The sequence below is a fragment of the Theobroma cacao genome, chromosome 5, assembly GCF_053813885.1.
Source record: "Theobroma cacao isolate CCN51 chromosome 5, ASM5381388v1, whole genome shotgun sequence".
NCBI lineage: Eukaryota > Viridiplantae > Streptophyta > Magnoliopsida > Malvales > Malvaceae > Theobroma > Theobroma cacao.
This window is the reverse complement of record NC_142643.1, coordinates 38,496,820-38,516,566: the sequence shown is the minus strand read 5'-3', so window position 1 is coordinate 38,516,566 and position 19,747 is coordinate 38,496,820. Positions and strand designations below refer to the sequence as shown.

General features: G+C 40.4%; 1 pseudogene; it reads left to right on the top strand.

Moving 5' to 3' along the window:
• Nucleotides 1–514: 514 nt before the first annotated feature.
• Nucleotides 515–19,672, top strand: LOC108662001 (sphingolipid delta(4)-desaturase DES1-like; annotated as a pseudogene).
• Nucleotides 19,673–19,747: the final 75 nt, after the last annotated feature.

Below are 19,747 nucleotides of genomic sequence, written 5' to 3'. Positions count from 1 at the left end.
TTATCTAAAGGTTGTGTTTTGCAAAATGTAAAGATATCTTTTAGACAAAGTGGTGCCTTACTGAAAGGGTTGTGTTTTAGAAGAAGAGACACTTGTAAGCTTTTATAAAGAACTTGTTGCTAACAATTTTCACACATCAAATCAAAAACAAAACAAGACTAGAAAAGTTAAGAGTAAAAAAGTGTTGTGTTCTATTAACATAAACACTTAAGTTTCCATCAACTACAAAAGCATCCAAATTCCTTATAATCTATTTGTTGCAAAAAGTTGACTTTAAGGCTAAACAACTTTGCAAACCCTCGAGTGTATCTAGTGATCTACTCTTGTAAAGTGTAAGACGAAGTTAGACGTTGGTTTCATTGTATCCCTAAAGCTATTCGCATTATTCCCCTTTGCATATTGAGCGGTGGGGACGAAATAAGTTTTAAAGATAACGTCTATTGAAAGGCTCGCTTTGAAGTCAATTTTGCCGATTGCTTAAATTTCATTTAAACCCCATTTGCACCAACACTTCTTTGGCTTTTTCCTCAACCATAACTTCTTCTTACCATCCATGAGCTCAGCCACAATCTTGTCTTCTCCACTCCTGTCTACAACTGTTGGCTTGGGATTTTTGCTAACCTCTCTATTGGTGTGCCCATGTCTGTGACTCTCTAGAAGTATCACCTTAAGCATCATCATTTCCAAGAGCTAGATGGCATGGACATGGATGTCCCAAGCAACACCGAAGCCCATCTTGTGACTACTGTTGTAACAAAAGCCATATGGGTCATCTTCCAATTCTTTTTCTACGCTCTCCGCCCTCTATTTCACAAACCAAAGTGCCCTAATTATTGGGAGTTCATCAACTTATTTATTCAGATTGCACTTAATGCAACCTTAGTTTACTTTTTGGGGCTAGAAACCTTTCACGTTGTAGACACTCAAATAAAATAAAAAATTTAAATTAAATTAAATTAAATTAAATAAATAAATAAAATAACAATAAATAAAAAAATATATATAAAAAAAATAAAAAAAAAAAAAAATCGAGATGGCTGGGCGTACGCCCAGCCATCCCGTCGCCGTCCCATCCCCCACCCACTACGCGGGATGGGGGTTCTGGCCACCAACCCCAGGGGTGCCAGAACCCCCCCTCACCGGGTTGTCCAAAAAATTGGACAACCCGGCTCCTTAAAACCCTGCAAAAAGCAAAAAACAGCAGTGAGCCACAAGGAAAAAAAGAAAAGAAAACAACAACGAAAAAAAAAAAGAAAGAGGGGTGAGATCTGAGAAGAGAAAGCGAGAGAGAGAAAAAGAAGGAACCGCCGGCAGAGAGAAGAGCTTGACGCCGGCAACGGAAGGCGAAGCGATTCGCCGGTTAGGAGAGAGAAATCCGAGAGGAGAGGGGAGGACGCCGGCGCCGGAAGAGAGAAGAAAAAATTTTTAGAGAGAGAAGGGAGGGTGCCGCCGCTAGAGAGAGAAAGTGAGGGTTGAAAGTGAGGAGAGAAAGAGAGAAAAGGGGGTTAAATACCTAGGTTTAGGGGGGCAAAACGGCGTCGTTTCGGAGAGGCAAGCAGAAGCTGAAAGGACCCGGCCAAACGGCGTCGTTTTGAGCGGCTTCGCAGGCATCAAAACGGTGCGTTTTGAATCTCACCTTGCGGGCTTCCAGAAGCAGGCCTGGAATAGTGGATTTGGGCTCCCACGGACCGCCGGGTTGGGCCGATTGCAGCCCAACAAGGTATAACTTTTTTTTACTTGGGTCTAGCCCATTTTAATTTAAATGCATTTATCATTTTTTTTAGGAACAAATATTTATATTTAATATTAAAAAATAAAAATAAAAATAAAATAAAATAAATAATAATAATAATAATTCAATATACATATATATTATATTATATTTTTAGATAAAAAATGAAAAAATATAAAAAAATAAAAAAAAAAAAATATATATAAAAAAAAAAAATAATGATAATAAAATGAAAAATAAATAAATAAATGTAATAAATAATATAATAAATATTTGAGTATTACCACCAAAAAGGGGCAAAGAGTTGCCTCTTTCGGGTGGATGTTTTTCGAGTACGAAGTTCGAGGCGGATTTTCACCGAAGCGTCGGGATAAATCCGAACTCTAAACTCCAAAACCCATTAAGTCAAATAGTCATTATTAGAAAATATTATATGTAGAAAGATTTCGTTAATTTAAATAAATATTACTAAATAAAATTAATCCAATCGTTTAAAAATTAATTAATTATTTATTAGACAAGCTTTGTAATCAAGTAAAAAAAAAATTGACCAACAACAAACATGGATTTTAAATAACCAAAAAATAAAGTATATATAAAAATAATAAATAAATAACCAAAATTTTTTAAAACAATCAATAAACGCGTGCATATAGATACCATCATTTTACACTGTCATTGCATGCCACTCATATTTTACAAATGGCGCGGGAATCCCGATGATGGGATTTCCCCGAGGAGCTCGTAGAGACGAGTTCTTCCGGGGATATCTCTAGGTGAGGAGAATTTCGAGACTTCACCAAAGCGTTGGGATAGTCTTCGAATAATTTTCCAATAAAAGATTACCGACTCCATCATTTAAAATAAACAAGTCACGACATCATTCTACGCTTGCATCATATGCATACGTAATACCAAGTGAATAACTCAGTCTGACAATTCAATAAAAAATTTAATTAATAAAATAGGGATTAAACTAAGAAAAGGCTATATCAAGATAACTTAAGATTAAATGGTACCGTTCGTAGAACGGGCGTCACGGAGGTGCCAATCCTTCTCCGTGCGTAACCGCACTCCCGAACCCATCTCTAAAAAACGTGGACCAGTTCTCGTTCTTTCGACGGACCTAAAATTAATTTAGGGCTTCGTCGATTAAGAATCGAGTTAATAGGTGGCCAATCACACCTAGATAAAAAAGATTGGTGGCGACTCCCACACTTTTGCGACTTTAATTTTCGCCCCGCGTCTGGCGGACGGGTTCCCGGACCCGCATGTCACGACAGATGGCGACTCCGCTGGGGACTTCGAGAGTCAAGCCATTAATTAATCATAAGTTATCTTTAGCCTTGAATAATTTGTTGTTTTCCCTAGCATCAATTTTGCATATTTTTGTTTAATGCATTTATTTATTTTGCTATTATTACTTCACTATTTTAATAATTGCGGGAAATTTAGGATAAGGGGAATGTGAAATTATTGGTCCAAGGTCGGTATATTCCTTCTCACACACTACACATCTTGCATTCATGCATAAGCCTTCCACCCGGGCTTTATCCTTGATTAGGAGGGAGTTAAGTAGCTACGCTCTCGTGAGGTGATAACCTCCGCATGGGCTAGTGAAGACTCCCACTCAAATCGAACCTAGTCCGTTTGAAGCCTGTAATGGGTGAGGACCGGGGTGCCTTACTAGTCCATGTGGACGACAGTGAGGAGCGATTTGAGAACCTTTAGCTTTAGTTTCAACCCCAAACTCAGCATGTAGAATACCGAGAGTTGCCTTTGCTTAGGTAGAGCTTCACCCGTGAGAATATACCTTTGGACTAGATACACATGAAGGAATTTTCATAATCCCCTTGTCCTAAATCCTTCTCCGCGAATAATAAAGGTATCAGGCTATTAATTACTTTCATTCATCTTTTAGAATTTTTGTTTATAGTGCTAACTGGAATTTTTTGTCATATGCATATTTGCATCATAATAGGAAAAGTATTTGTCACCTGACAACCATTAACAGAGTAGATCCAATTGCATACATGGAGTCGTCATGGCCATCCTCCACTTACGATGGAATTTATCAAGTGACTCAGCATATGGCGAATACCCAACAAAGTGAAGGAGATTGCTTGTCAAAGGATCATTTCTCATCACTACCTGATAGGGTCCACCTTGATCTTGTAGACACATAAATTAAAAAAAATAATAAATAAATTAAAAAAAATAAATAAAAAAATCAAAAAAATCAAAAAAAAATCGGGATGGCTGGGCGTACGCCCAGCCATCCCGTCGCCGTCCCATCCCCCACCCACTACGCGGGATGGGGGTTCTGGCCACCAACCCCAGGGGTGCCAGAACCCCCCCCCCTCACCGGGTTGTCCAAAAAATTGGACAACCCGGCTCTTTAAAACCCTGCAAAAAAAAACAAACACAGCAGTTAGCCACAAACAATCAAAGAACAAAAAGCAACAACAAAAGAAAAAGGGGAAAAAGGGTTGAGATCTGAGAAGAGAAAAGAGAGAGAGAGAAAAGGAAGGAACGGCCGGGGGAGAGAAGAAGGGAGAGAGCTTGACGCCGGCAACGGAAGGCGAAGCGATTCGCCGGCTAGGAGAGAGAAATCCGAGAGGAAAAGGGGGGGGACGCCGGCGCCGGCGAAGAGAGAAGAAAGGAGAGTTTTAGAGAGAAGGGAGAGGAAACGCTAGAGAGAGAAACTGAAAGGCTGAAAATGAGAGGAAAGGACGAAAGTGGGGTTTATATACCCGAGTCCAAGGCCTAAAACGGCGTCGTTTTGGCAGAGGGAAGAATCCAAAGGGTCGACCCCAAAACGACGTCGTTTGAGGGAGTCCCCAGAGCCCCAAAACGGTGCGTTTAGGAGAGGGCCAAGCGGACCAAGGAAGCGGGCCAGGCAGACTTCCAACGCGGCCCAGACCACTTGGGCCATCCTTCCGGCCCAACAAGGTATAACCCATTTTCCTGTTTTGTTTTGTTTGGGCTTCTTGGTGTTGGGTCTAGCCCATTTCAATAAAAATACATTTTTTTTAGGAAAGAAATATTTATACTTAATATTAAAAATAAAAAAAACAAAAAATAAAAATTCATAAAATTAAAAATTAAAATATAAATAATAACAATGACAAATAATAAAAAATGTTAATATTATAAATATATTTGGAGGCTAAAAAAATAATAATAAAAATAAATAATAAAATAAAATAATGATAACAATAATTAATGATGCAAATATATATATACATTATATTACATTTTTTTAATAAAAAAAATATAAAAATATAAAAATATAAAAAATAATAATGATAATAAAAATGAAAAACAAATAAATAAATATAATAAATAATATAATTGGAATAAATATTTGAGTATTACCACCAAAAAGGGGCAAAGAGTTGCCTCTTTCCGGTGGATATTTTCGGGTACGAAGTCAGGGACGGATTTTCACCGAAGCGTCGGGATAAATCCGAACTCTAAACTCCAAAACCCATTAAGCCTAATAATCATTGTTAGAAAAATATATATATATGGAAAATTTTGTTAATTTAAATAAATATTACTAAACAATCCAATCGTTTAAAAGTTAATTAATTAATTATTTAGATAAGCTTTGTAAACAAGTAAAAAAATTGATCAACAACAAACATGGATTTAAATAACCAAAAAATAAAGTATATATTTAAAAAAAAAATAATAATAATAATAAATAACAAATAATCAAAATTTTTAAATAATCAATAAACGCGTGCATGTAGATACCATCATTTTATACTGTCATTGCATGCCACTCTTATTTTGCAAATGGAGCGGGAATCCCGATGATGGGATTTCCCCGAGGAGCTCGTAGAGACGAGTTCTTCCGGGGATATCTCTAGGTGAGGAGAATTTCGAGACTTCACCAAAGCGTTGGGATAGTCTTCGAATAATTTTCCAATAAAAGATTACAGACTCCGTCATTTAAAATAAACAAGTCACGACATCATTCTACGCTTGCATCATATGCATACGTAAGACCAAGTGAAAAACTCAGTCTGACAATTCAATAAAAATTTAATTAATAAAAGAGGGATTAAACTAAGAAAAGGCAATATTAAGATAACTTAAGATTAAATGGTACCGTTCGTAGAACGGGCGTCACGGAGGTGCTAATCCTTCTCCGTGCGTAACCGCACTCCCGAACCCATCTTTAAAAAAACGTGGACCAGTTCTCGTTCTTTCGACGGATCTAAAATTAATTTAGGACTTCGTCGATTAAGAACCAGGTTAATAGGTGACCAATCACACCTAGATAAAAAAGATTGGTGGCGACTCCCACACCTTGCGATTTTAATTTTCGCCCCGCGTTTGGCGGACGGGTTCCCGGACCCGCACGTCACGACAGATCTCAAACAGAACGACTTCACCGATTTGCTCAACATATGGGATAAATGGGGGGCTACCACTCGGGCAAATTTCGATAGGAAATATGGTCACATTGCTCGACTCCTTAAGGTCCAGGTAGATGAACAGTTGTTGAAGGCCATTGTACAATTTTGGGATCCGTCATATAGATGCTTCGTGTTCAATAAGGTGGATATGGTCCCCACGATCGAAGAATACTCGGCTCTCCTGCAAATCGATCTTGATAATCCGGACAAGATATATTGGAGAGGACAGAAGACCGGACACAGGCGAAAGTTAGCCAAGATGATGGGTATTACTTCGGCGGAAGTTGATCAGAACCTAAAGAAAAAAGGGGACAATGAATGTATCCCGTGGAGTTTTCTACGTAGTTATATCATGAAGCAACGGGACACCGAGCAAGGACAGCTTGTGATGGCCTTGGCAATTTATGGGCTAGTGATCTTCCCCAAAGTTTTGGGACATATAGAAGTCGGAATTATAGACTTCTTCGAGCAAGTCGTCAACAAGGCCAATCCTTCGCCTTCTATTCTAGCGGAAACTCTCAGATCACTGAATTACTGTCGAAGGAAAGGTGAGGGACGATTTGTGGGATGCGCACAGCTTCTTTCCATCTGGATAGTGAGTCACTTTGAATGCAAGGTCGATAAGTTCAGAAAGCCATTTCATCCGCAAACCGCCCCTATCAGAGAATTTTGTGAGAGTGAATGGCCAGAAAATAGGACTAAGGAGCAATGGATCTCTAGATTTCGGGAACTCATGAGTGTGGAAGTGACATGGAGAGCTCCGTGGATGCCGCATCACCCGGTCTTGTACAAATGTGGAAACGAACCTTGGGTACCGTTAATGGGACCATGGGGAGCCATCAGTTACGCCCCAATTATGGTGAGAAGACAATTTGGGTCAGAACAGTTTGTACCGATGACACACCGACTTAATACTTTAGAGTTTGCTTATGGAGAGCCGGGTTTTCTGAAAAAGATCGAGGAAATTGCGCAAGCTTGGAAGAAAACTAGCCGAGTTGATCAAGGGAGGTACACCGATGAAGTGACTACCGGATATCAGATATGGCATGACCAACGAGTTAAGGACGTGGTATATCCGAAAGAAGATGCACTACGTGGCCCAGTTGATCCAGAACCACGAGACGCTTTGCTCGAAAGTGAGTTGGCTCGAAAGAAGTCCGAAGCTGAAAATGCCAGTTGGAAGCAACGGTATGAAGACCTCCAAAAAGAGTGTGAGAAAATGAAAAGAGAAGTAAGTGAGCAAAGAAAGAAAGTCCGGAAAATGGAAGGGAAGTATGAAGGCCTGAATGATAAGTTTTCTGCCACAACCAGCGAACTTCAAAGGGAAATACAGGTGAGAGAAAATCGAGGCAATGAACTTCAAACGCACAATGATGGGTTAAGAAGACAAGTGCGATTCCAACAAGAGTCCATCCAATTACTAAGACAGGAGTATGAAGAGCTCGAAGGGGTCATGACGACTTACCAACAGGAATATGAGCGCCTCAAGCAACAGAGCACCAGAATCCAAGAATGGGGTGAATCTTACAGACAAGCTTATACAGAGAAGTACAACCAGATGGATTACTTGGTTTGGCAAATGAGGGAGGTGGCTTACAAGGCAAGAAGCATGGCTTGGAAAACGGACATATTAAGGAGCCAGATCTTTCCAGTTGGAAAACAAGAGCAACAGTTGATCAAGTATTTAGATGAGGTGTATAGCCATTATAATAAGATTGGCGAATATTTCTAGATGGCCTTTGAGTTGTAATCTAAGACAAATATCTTATGCAATGGATGACTTTTGTTGTTGGGTGTCATGTGATGAATACTTTTAGTACATAATCATTCATACATGCATAAATCATCATTTTATGGCAATAAATATTTTCATTTAAAAATAAAGATAATGGGTTCATTCATGCATCAAATACGCATCTAATTCATGTTTATGATCAATAATAAGGTTCCAAAATAGCTCGACCACCTAAGCCAAGTGATCAACGTGTTCATAATACGCGGCAACGAGCAAAGATCATGGAAGAAGAACAAAGAGAGCGAATGGACAGAATGGAAAGAGCTCAGGAAGAAATGAGAGAACAGTTAGCAAAGATGATGGAATTAATGATGAGTCTTAGTAAAGGAAAAAGAACGATCGAAGAGCCAGCTCCGTCAGAAAATCCACCAGCACAAGACAGTGGAAACCAAAGGGAAGATCCACCCTATCCCCTAGGGTTCACTCCACCACATGCTCAAACCTCTCAAAGGGTCCACCCTCAAGTGATCCCACCAGTCTATTACAATGCACCACCCCCGCTAGGCCATCAACCGATTCAGGGGCAATTTGGGCCATATTCTGGGATAAATCCTGCTGAACCAATAAATGTCCCAGATTTAGACGATCCGAAGGAGCAAGAAAAACTAAGAAAGGACTCGTCACAAACAGGGGAAAATGAAAAAGACCAGAAAAAGTATGATCTGTTGGAAGAACGTCTTCGTGCTATCGAGGGAGTTGATAGGTTTGGTACCATGGACGCAACCGAGCTATGCTTAGTGCCGGATGTATTGATCCCTGCCAAGTTCAAGGTTCCGGAATTTGAGAAATACGACGGAACAAAATGTCCCATGGCACATATTACTATGTATTGTCGGAAGATGGCGGCACAGTCTCACGATGATAAATTACTAATCCATTTTTTCCAAGACAGCTTAACTGGGTCAGCTGCTCGGTGGTACGTACAGCTAGATCGAAACCGTATTAAGACTTGGAAAGACTTAGCAAGAGCCTTCATAGCCCAATACAAGCATGTGGCTGAATTAGCCCCTGATCGTTTGTCATTACAAACTATGGAGAAGAAGCAAAGCGAGAACTTCAAGGAATATGCCCAAAGGTGGAGAGATACAGCAGCGCAAGTTCAGCCACCTCTCACTGATAAAGAGATGACTGTTTTGTTCATAAATACCCTCCGAGCTCCATTCTATGAGCGCTTGATCGGCAATGCCACGAAAAACTTTGCAGATTTGGTCTTATCGGGAGAAATAATAGAAGGAGCTATCAAAAGCGGAAAAATTGAAGGGCATGAAGTTGCCAACTCAAAGAAAGGGAGTACGCCCAAGAAGAAAGAAGGGGATGTGCAAGCAGTCGCTCATGACAGCCAACAAGCCCACAACTTTAACCCATATTACCCGTACCCTCCATACCAACCCTTCTATCCGCACATAGGCAACGTCACACAAAACCCATATGTGTACCAACCCGTCCCGCGACCAACATTTCAAACCAATGTTCTTCCACAAACTCCACCACCAAGGCCGATAGCTTCAACCAATAACCCTGACCATGGTCAAAGAGGACCTAGAACTACCCCAGAAAGACCAAAATTTGATCCTATTCCAATCCCTTACACCACATTACTGCCACAACTCATAGAAAATCGACTCCTTGCTCGAACCCCTTTAGAACCACTCAGACCACCTTTCCGGAAATGGTATGATCCGAATGCGCATTGTGATTACCATTTTGGAATTCAAGGGCACTCCACCGAGAATTGCACTGCTTTAAAACACAAGGTCCAAGCGCTCATTAAGGCAGGGCTTTTAAATTTTACCAAAAAAGACAGCTCGAGTGTTGATGGGAACCCGTTACCTAATCATGAAAGACCGACTGTGAATGCCATACATGAAGGGATGATTCGAAGGGTGAAAAAGGGTATTGATGAGATTCAAACGCCGATGGATAAAGTGTTTGAGGCGTTGTCCAAAATAAATGTCATCACTCCAGAACCCATCGACACAAAGGAATTGGGGCATGATCTCGCTTATTCTTGCAAATTTCATATGGGGGCAATTGGGCATTCCATTCAAAATTGTGATGGCTTTCGCCGTAAGTTGCAAGAATTGATGGACTCATCGGTAATTGAGTTTTATGAAGGAGCTGAAGAGAATTTGGTCGGAACCATAAACGGAGACACCCCAGCTGAAGTGGCATCAAGTTCATTCGGGGCAAACAAACCTAAACCTCTCACCATCTTCTATGAAGAAAACAGAAGCCCGATGAATGATACGTCCCCAACTATGATCCGAAATGGTATCACCATCGAAGTCCCCAGCCCATTCCCTTACAAGAGCGATAAGGCTGTCCCATGGAATTATGAGTGCAATATTTTGGGCACAGCTTCATCCGCCCCCCAAGCATCTTTTGAAGACCTAACTGGTGTGGGGGGTATAACGCGAAGCGGGCGATGTTATTCCCCTGAGGTAGCAGAAAGAGTTGGAAAAGGGAAACCATCACAGGGAGAGGGAGGCCTAAAGAAAGCAGATCCCGTTGCCAAGGACCAAGTTGACGAATCCGTAGTTGCCCCGAACAATGAGGTCAAAAATCCTGTCACCGAGAAAGAAGCGGGTGAATTTCTCAAGTTTATCAAACACAGTGAATACAGCGTGGTAGAACAATTAACCAAGATGCCCGCTCGCATCTCGTTGTTGTCTTTACTGTTGAATTCGGAAGCACACAGGAACGCACTGCTCAAAGTCTTGAACCAAGCTTATGTGGCACAAGATATATCAGTGGAAAAGTTAGACCACATCGTGGGGAACATTACAGTGGGAAACTTCATTGCCTTTAATGATGAAGAAATACCATCGGGGGGTCGAGGAAGTAACAAAGCGCTGCACATTACCATCAAATGCAAGGACCATGCCGTACCTAGGGTCTTGGTCGATAATGGTTCAGCTTTAAATGTCATGCCTCGCTCTACTTTGACCAAGTTGCCAGTAGATGTGTCGTATATGAGAACCAGCCGCATGGTTGTAAGAGCCTTCGACGGGACCACAAGGGAGGTGGTAGGGGACATTGAACTACCGATAAAAATTGGCCCTTGCATTTTTGAGGTCCAATTTCAAGTCATGGACATCGCCCCGTCCTACAATTGCTTGTTAGGGCGTCCATGGATTCATATGGCTGGAGCCGTACCATCTTCCCTTCATCAAAAAGTTAAATTCATAGCTAAAGGCCAACTGATAAGTGTATGTGCGGAGGAAGACATACTGGCTATTCAACCATCATCTGCTCCCTATGTAGAGGCGACAGAAGAAGTCCCAGAATGCTCTTTCAGATCATTTGAATTTGTTAATGCTACTTATATAGGGGAAAGGAAAGTGATACCGACCTCTCGTTTGTCAGTAGCCACTAAAATGGGAGTTAAGCAGACTGTGGGTAAAGGATGCCGTGCTGGTTTGGGGTTAGGAAAGAATTTACAAGGAATTAACCGTCCTCTGACTCCAATGAAGAACGAAGAAAGGTTTGGTTTGGGGTACAAGCCTACCAAAGAAGAGAAAAGGAAACTGACAGCTCAGAAGAAGATTAAAAGGATGGCTCAACTTGAAGGAAAGGAAGAAGAATTCGGGGAACGGACAATCCCACACCTATACGAGACTTTTCGCTCTGCAGGTTTCATTCATCCCGAAGCACCACCAAAGGTCAATCAGGTTCTACGGATATTTGATGAGCTATCAATCCATATGATCAGAGATGAAGAACCTGATGGGAAGATCCCTATGGTGTATCCAGTACTGCCAGGAGAGGAGCTAAGCAATTGGACAGCCACGGAACTGCCCATCATCTTTAAGTCTTCCAAAATGTAATGAACAATTTATCTAAATGCCTATGCCCAAGGGTGTTAAGATTAATTTCCTGTTTAAGTAGGGCTTTCTGTTACCTTCATCATTTGAATAAATGACAATGCATAATGTGTTTCATAATTCATCAATCTTTTTGCATATTTCCTTTCATCTATTCTTTTAGCCAATAAATACTTGCCCATACACCCGTCCAACTTTACCTGTTTGCAGGTCTTTAAATAATGAACACGAAGACAATCTAGACAACGATTTGAATATCGATTTTGAGATAATTCCGAACATTGATGAATTGAAAAATGAAGAGGAGGTGGATGACTACAGCTTACCCCCTGATTTGTCGAGAATGTTGGAACAGGAAGAAAAGGAGATTTTACCTCATCAGGAACTCACGGAAATGATTGACCTCGGAAGTGGAGAAGAGAAGAAAGAGGTTAAGATTGGCACCTCGCTGTCATCCGATGAACGGCAAAAGCTGGAAGAATTGCTCCATGAATATGTGGACGTATTTGCTTGGTCATATCAGGACATGCCAGGTCTTAATACTGACATGGTTGTTCACAAGTTACCTTTGGAACCAGATTGCAAGCCTATTAAGCAGAAGTTGAGAAGGATGAAGCCAGAGATGTTGCTGAAGATTAAAGAGGAAGTAAAAAGGCAATTCGATGCTGGATTTTTGGAGGTGGCTAAGTACCCTGAATGGGTAGCTAATATAGTTCCAGTTCCTAAGAAGGATGGAAAAGTTCGAATGTGCGTCGACTATAGGGATTTGAACAGAGCGAGTCCGAAGGATAGCTTCCCTTTGCCACATATTGATACTCTTGTGGACAACACGGCAAAACATGCTTTGTTCTCTTTCATGGATGGCTTTTCTGGTTACAATCAGATTAAGATGGCACCCGAAGATATGGAAAAAACAACGTTCGTGACCATGTGGGGAACATTTTGTTACAAAGTAATGCCATTTGGATTGAAGAATGCAGGCGCCACTTACCAAAGGGCAATGGTAGCTTTGTTCCACGATATGATGCATAAAGAGATAGAGGTATACGTGGATGACATGATTGCAAAATCTCATACAGAAAGGGATCATACTGTCAATCTCAAGAAACTGTTCGAGAGATTGCGGAAGTTCCAGCTCAAGTTGAATCCTGCAAAATGCACTTTCGGTGTAACCTCTGGGAAATTGTTGGGGTTCATAGTCAGTGAAAAAGGAATTGAAGTGGACCCGGATAAAATACGAGCTATTCAAGAGCTACCACCTCCCAAAACGCAAAAAGAAGTGAGAGGATTTTTAGGGAGGCTGAATTACATTGCTCGATTTATATCCCAGCTCACCTGCAAATGTGATCCAATCTTCAAGCTGCTTCGGAAACAAGACCCAGGAGAATGGAATGAAGAATGTCAAATAGCCTTTGATAAAATCAAAGAATATCTCACAAATCCACCGGTGTTGATGCCACCGACGGTTGAAAAACCTCTCATTCTGTATTTGACTGTGAACAGGAATTCTATGGGATGTGTATTGGGACAACATGATGAAACTGGGAAGAAAGAACGAGCCGTATATTACTTGAGCAAGAAATTCATGGAGTATGAGTCCAAATATTCTGCGCTCGAAAAGATGTGTTGTGCACTAGCATGGACCGCTCAGAGGCTCCGGCAGTATATGTTGTATCACACAACATGGTTGGTGGCGAAATTAGATCCCATCAAGTACATTTTTGAAAAACCCTGCCTGTCCGGAAGAATAGCTCGATGGCAAGTGCTATTGTCTGAGTATGACATTGTGTATGTGTCCCAAAAATCAATCAAAGGGAGCGCCATCGCCGATTTCCTTGCAGATCGAGCTAATGAGGATTATGAATCTGTAAGTTTCGATTTTCCAGATGAAGATTTGATGGCCGTCTTGCATATAGAAGAGGTTAGTCCCAATGAACTTAATCCATGGAAGGTGTATTTTGATGGAGCATCCAATGCTTTGGGGCACGGAATTGGGGCAGTGTTGATTTCTCCAAACGGAAAGTACTATCCAGCCACGACGAGATTGAATTTCAATTGTACCAACAATATGGCGGAGTATGAGGCGTTGGTAATGGGATTACAAGCAGCAATTGAGATGAAGGTTGACGCGATAGATGTTTACGGAGATTCGGCTTTAGTGATATGTCAAATGAAAGGTGAATGGGAAACTAGAGACCCTAAACTAGTTCCATATAAAAAGCTGGTTACAGAATTAAGCAAACAATTCAAAGAAATCAGCTTCAACCATTTGCCTCGAGAAGAGAATCAGATTGCTGATGCTTTGGCCACCCTCGCAGCGATGTTCAAAATAAAAGAGGCAGCCGATGTACGCCCTTTTGATTTAGAAGTCCGTGAAGTCTCCGCACACTGCTTGAATGTTGAAGAAGAGGTTGATGGTAAGCCGTGGTATCATGATATCATGCAATACATCAAGCACCAGACATACCCTGAGAATGTCACGGATAATGACAAGCGGACTCTTAGAAGGTTAGCAATGGGTTTCTTCCTTAGCGGAGAAGTGCTCTACAAAAAGAGTCGAGATCAAGTACTCTTGAGATGTGTGGATGTTGCGGAAGCCAACAAAATAATGAAAGAAGTCCACGAAGGAACTTGTGGAGCTCATGCTAATGGACATATGTTGGCTAGACAAATTATGAGAGCTGGTTATTATTGGTTGACGTTGGAATCAGACTGCATAAACTTTGCTCGAAAATGCCACAAGTGTCAAGTATACGCTGATAGGATCCATGCTCCACCAGCCCCATTGCACGTTTTCACGGCACCTTGGCCATTTTCAATGTGGGGAATGGACGTGATTGGACTTATTACGCCAAAAGCCTCTAATGGACATCGATTCATATTAGTGGCCATTGATTATTTCACGAAATGGGTAGAAGCAGCTTCCTATGCCAATGTGACACAAAAGGTGGTGTGCAAGTTCATCCAAAAGGAGATCATATGTCGGTATGGGCTTCCAGAAAGGATCATTACGGATAATGCAAGCAATTTGAATGGTGCGATGGTGAAGGATGTTTGCACTAAATTCAAGATCAAGCATCATAACTCGACAACTTACCGTCCGAAGATGAACGGAGCGGTAGAGGCAGCCAACAAAAACATCAAGAAGATTGTCGAAAAGATGACTGAAGTTTATAAAGACTGGCATGAGAAACTTCCGTTTGCCCTACATGCATATCGAACTTCTGTGCGTACCTCCACCGGGGCAACTCCGTACTCATTAGTATACGGTGCAGAAGCAGTCCTACCTGTTGAAGTAGAAATCCCATCATTGAGGGTGTTGATGGAAACAGAATTGGAAGATGCTGAGTGGGTCCGCTCCCGCTACGAACAGTTGAATCTGATTGAGGAGAAAAGGCTGACGGCTCTTTGTCATGGTCAGATGTACCAACGAAGGATGATGCGAGCATACGAGAAAAAAGTTCATCCCAGGCAGTTCCGAGAAGGAGAGTTGGTTCTCAAGAGAATACTCCCTAATCAAACTGATTTTCGGGGAAAATGGATGCCGAATTGGGAAGGGCCATACGTGGTAAAGAAGGCTTTTTCAGGAGGAGCTTTGATTTTGGCTAACATGGATGGGGGAGATCTGCCTAATCCAATAAATGCGGATGCGGTGAAGAAGTACTATGCTTAAAAAAAAAAAAAAAAAAAAAAAAAAAAAAAAAAACGGAAGGGGTTCGTGCTGAAAACTCGAAAAGGGCAGCTCGTACCTAAAGGAGGGGGTTCGTGCTGAAAACCCGAAAAGGGCAGCTCGTACCTAAGGGAGGAGGCTCATGCCGAAAACCCGAAAAAGGGCGGCTTGAGGCCGAAAAACAGGAAGATAGAATGGAATTTGGGGATGTCAGCCTAAATACACCATGGATGGAGCTCCACAATTTCACAAAGAAGGGGAAGCTAAGGAATCTGCAACCTACAGATTTGATCAAAGCATCAATCAAGGACAATTCTTGAAGTCGAATATCAGATTGTTTTCTCTTAGTGGTCTGGGTGTTCATTATTTAAAAGATCTAATGTCTGCCCTGTAAATTCTGTTTACCTTGAACTATTTGATTCCTCATATATGAAGTTTTTCTTCGTCTCTTTATTTCAACTCTTTCGTTATTTACCATCCCATGATTCACATAATGATTGTCATGAAAATGAATGATGATCGGTAAAAGAAATAAACTAAGAAATTACACTCATTGTTCAGTAAAAGACTTAATGATGAAAAAAGGAATGGCAGAGCCCTGAATCAAAGACAAAGCCAGATGTCAAGAGAGAGGGTACTTAAGGGAAAATTTGAAGTTACCTGAATTCTACAGGAGAAAAGAAAACAGGCAAAGAAGATCGAAAGTTGCAGTGAAAACCGGATGAAGCAAGAGGAAGGTCTTGGAACCTTAATCATAAACATGAAAAACATTCTATCATGTCAATCATGCATACATGCCTAACCATGCACTCGACAAGAGTCAAAATTAATTCATGTCCCAAGCTTTGAAGGTCGAAATTCACTCGACTTAAAATGTTGAGATTGTAAGACTTCAATGGAAGGATTTGAGTCTTTTCATTTCATGTTATTCCAATTAAGTTAGCATTAAAGAATTGAATCGAACCTGTTGTGAGATAGGTCGAACCTAGATTAAGTCTAGGAATTTCAATTTTAGATTGAACTTGTTGTGAGATAGTTCGAGCCTAGATTAAGTCTAGGAATTTTAATTTTGTTTAAATCGAACCTGTTGTGAGATAGGTCGAACCTAGATTAAGTCTAGGAATTTCAATATTTAGATTGAACTTGTTGTGAGATAGTTCGAGCCTAGATTAAGTCTAGGAATTTTAATTTTGTTTAAATCGAACCTGTTGTGAGACAGGTCGAACCTAGATTAAGTCTAGGAATTTCAATTTTTAGATTGAACTTGTTGTGAGATAGTTCGAGCCTAGATTAAGTCTAGGAATTTTAATTTTGTTTAAATCGAACCTGTTGTGAGATAGGTCGAGCCTAGATTAAGTCTAGGAATTTCAAATTGAACCTATTGTGAGATAGGTCAAGCTTAGATTAAGTCTAGGAGTTTCAATTTTTAAATCGAACCTATTGTGAGATAGGTCGAGCCTAGATTAAGTCTAGGAATTTTAATTTTTAGATCGAACCTGTTGCGAGATAGGTCGAACCTAGATTAAGTCTAAGAATTTCAATTTTTAGATTGAACTCGTTGTGAGATAGGACGAGCTAAGATTAAGTTTAAGAATTCTAATTAAATTTATTCTAACATGGGTCAAGCCCAGATCAAGTCTAGAAATTTCATTTTTGTTTGAAATCGAACTTATTTTGAGATGAGTCGATTCTAGATCAATTTGATTAAACCAACTGGCTTCGAGATAAGCCAAATGTGGTGTCTACGTCTTTGCACTATCCTTGATTCTCAAGAATGTACAAAGAGGGGCAACTGTAGACACTCAAATAAAATAAAAAATTTAAATTAAATTAAATAAATAAATAAAATAACAATAAATAAAAAAATATATATAAAAAAAATAAAAAAAAAAAAAATCGGGATGGCTGGGCGTACGCCCAGCCATCCCGTCGCCGTCCCATCCCCCACCCACTACGCGGGATGGGGGTTCTGGCCACCAACCCCAGGGGTGCCAGAACCCCCCCTCACCGGGTTGTCCAAAAAATTGGACAACCCGGCTCCTTAAAACCCTGCAAAAAGCAAAAAACAGCAGTGAGCCACAAGGAAAAAAAGAAAAGAAAACAACAACGAAAAAAAAAAAGAAAGAGGGGTGAGATCTGAGAAGAGAAAGCGAGAGAGAGAAAAAGAAGGAACCGCCGGCAGAGAGAAGAGCTTGACGCCGGCAACGGAAGGCGAAGCGATTCGCCGGTTAGGAGAGAGAAATCCGAGAGGAGAGGGGAGGACGCCGGCGCCGGAAGAGAGAAGAAAAAATTTTTAGAGAGAGAAGGGAGGGTGCCGCCGCTAGAGAGAGAAAGTGAGGGTTGAAAGTGAGGAGAGAAAGAGAGAAAAGGGGGTTAAATACCTAGGTTTAGGGGGGCAAAACGGCGTCGTTTCGGAGAGGCAAGCAGAAGCTGAAAGGACCCGGCCAAACGGCGTCGTTTTGAGCGGCTTCGCAGGCATCAAAACGGTGCGTTTTGAATCTCACCTTGCGGGCTTCCAGAAGCAGGCCTGGAATAGTGGATTTGGGCTCCCACGGACCGCCGGGTTGGGCCGATTGCAGCCCAACAAGGTATAACTTTTTTTTACTTGGGTCTAGCCCATTTTAATTTAAATGCATTTATCATTTTTTTTAGGAACAAATATTTATATTTAATATTAAAAAATAAAAATAAAAATAAAATAAAATAAATAATAATAATAATAATTCAATATACATATATATTATATTATATTTTTAGATAAAAAATGAAAAAATATAAAAAAATAAAAATAAAAAAATATATAAAATAAAATAAAAAAAATAATGATAATAAAATGAAAAATAAATAAATAAATGTAATAAATAATATAATAAATATTTGAGTATTACCACCAAAAAGGGGCAAAGAGTTGCCTCTTTCGGGTGGATGTTTTTCGGGTACGAAGTTCGAGGCGAATTTTCACCGAAGCGTCGGGATAAATCCGAACTCTAAACTCCAAAACCCATTAAGTCAAATAGTCATTATTAGAAAATATTATATGTAGAAAGATTTCGTTAATTTAAATAAATATTACTAAATAAAATTAATCCAATCGTTTAAAAATTAATTAATTATTTATTAGACAAGCTTTGTAATCAAGTAAAAAAAAAATTGACCAACAACAAACATGGATTTTAAATAACCAAAAAATAAAGTATATATAAAAATAATAAATAAATAACCAAAATTTTTTAAAACAATCAATAAACGCGTGCATATAGATACCATCATTTTACACTGTCATTGCATGCCACTCATATTTTGCAAATGGCGCGGGAATCCCGATGATGGGATTTCCCCGAGGAGCTCGTAGAGACGAGTTCTTCCGGGGATATCTCTAGGTGAGGAGAATTTCGAGACTTCACCAAAGCGTTGGGATAGTCTTCGAATAGTTTTCCAATAAAAGATTACCGACTCCATCATTTAAAATAAACAAGTCACGACATCATTCTACGCTTGCATCATATGCATACGTAATACCAAGTGAATAACTCAGTCTGACAATTCAATAAAAAATTTAATTAATAAAATAGGGATTAAACTAAGAAAATGCTATATCAAGATAACTTAAGATTAAATGGTACCGTTCGTAGAACGGGCGTCACGGAGGTGCCAATCCTTCTCCGTGCGTAACCGCACTCCCGAACCCATCTCTAAAAAACGTGGACCAATTCTCGTTCTTTCGACGGACCTAAAATTAATTTAGGGCTTCGTCGATTAAGAATCGAGTTAATAGGTGGCCAATCACACCTAGATAAAAAAGATTGGTGGCGACTCCCACACTTTTGCGACTTTAATTTTCGCCCCGCGTCTGGCGGACGGGTTCCCGGACCCGCACGTCACGACACACGTATTTGATACTTTCATCATTTGTTGGGGGTGGAATGAGCGTAATGTGGCAATGGCCTACCATTTCATCTCTGAGCATTACGTATTCAAGCTTGACCAAGAGACATATCCTTACTATGGTCCCCTCATAGCTTAGGATGTCACAATGAACACCATGATTTCCGAAGGATCCCTGGGAGCAACTTGCATAAGGTGAAGAAGACTGCCCTTGAATATTACGTGGGCTTCAAGTCGTATAAATGTTGGAGCCAGGTTATTTACGCGTATGTTATGGACAGTACCGTTGGTTCTTTTAGCCAAATGAAGAGGAAGCTCTCTACAAAATATGAATAGCCAGAGTAAAGGTATGATCTAATAAAGTGAACTGCATATCTGGAATGTTGCAGTGTGGCAGGCTAATGCTTGCAT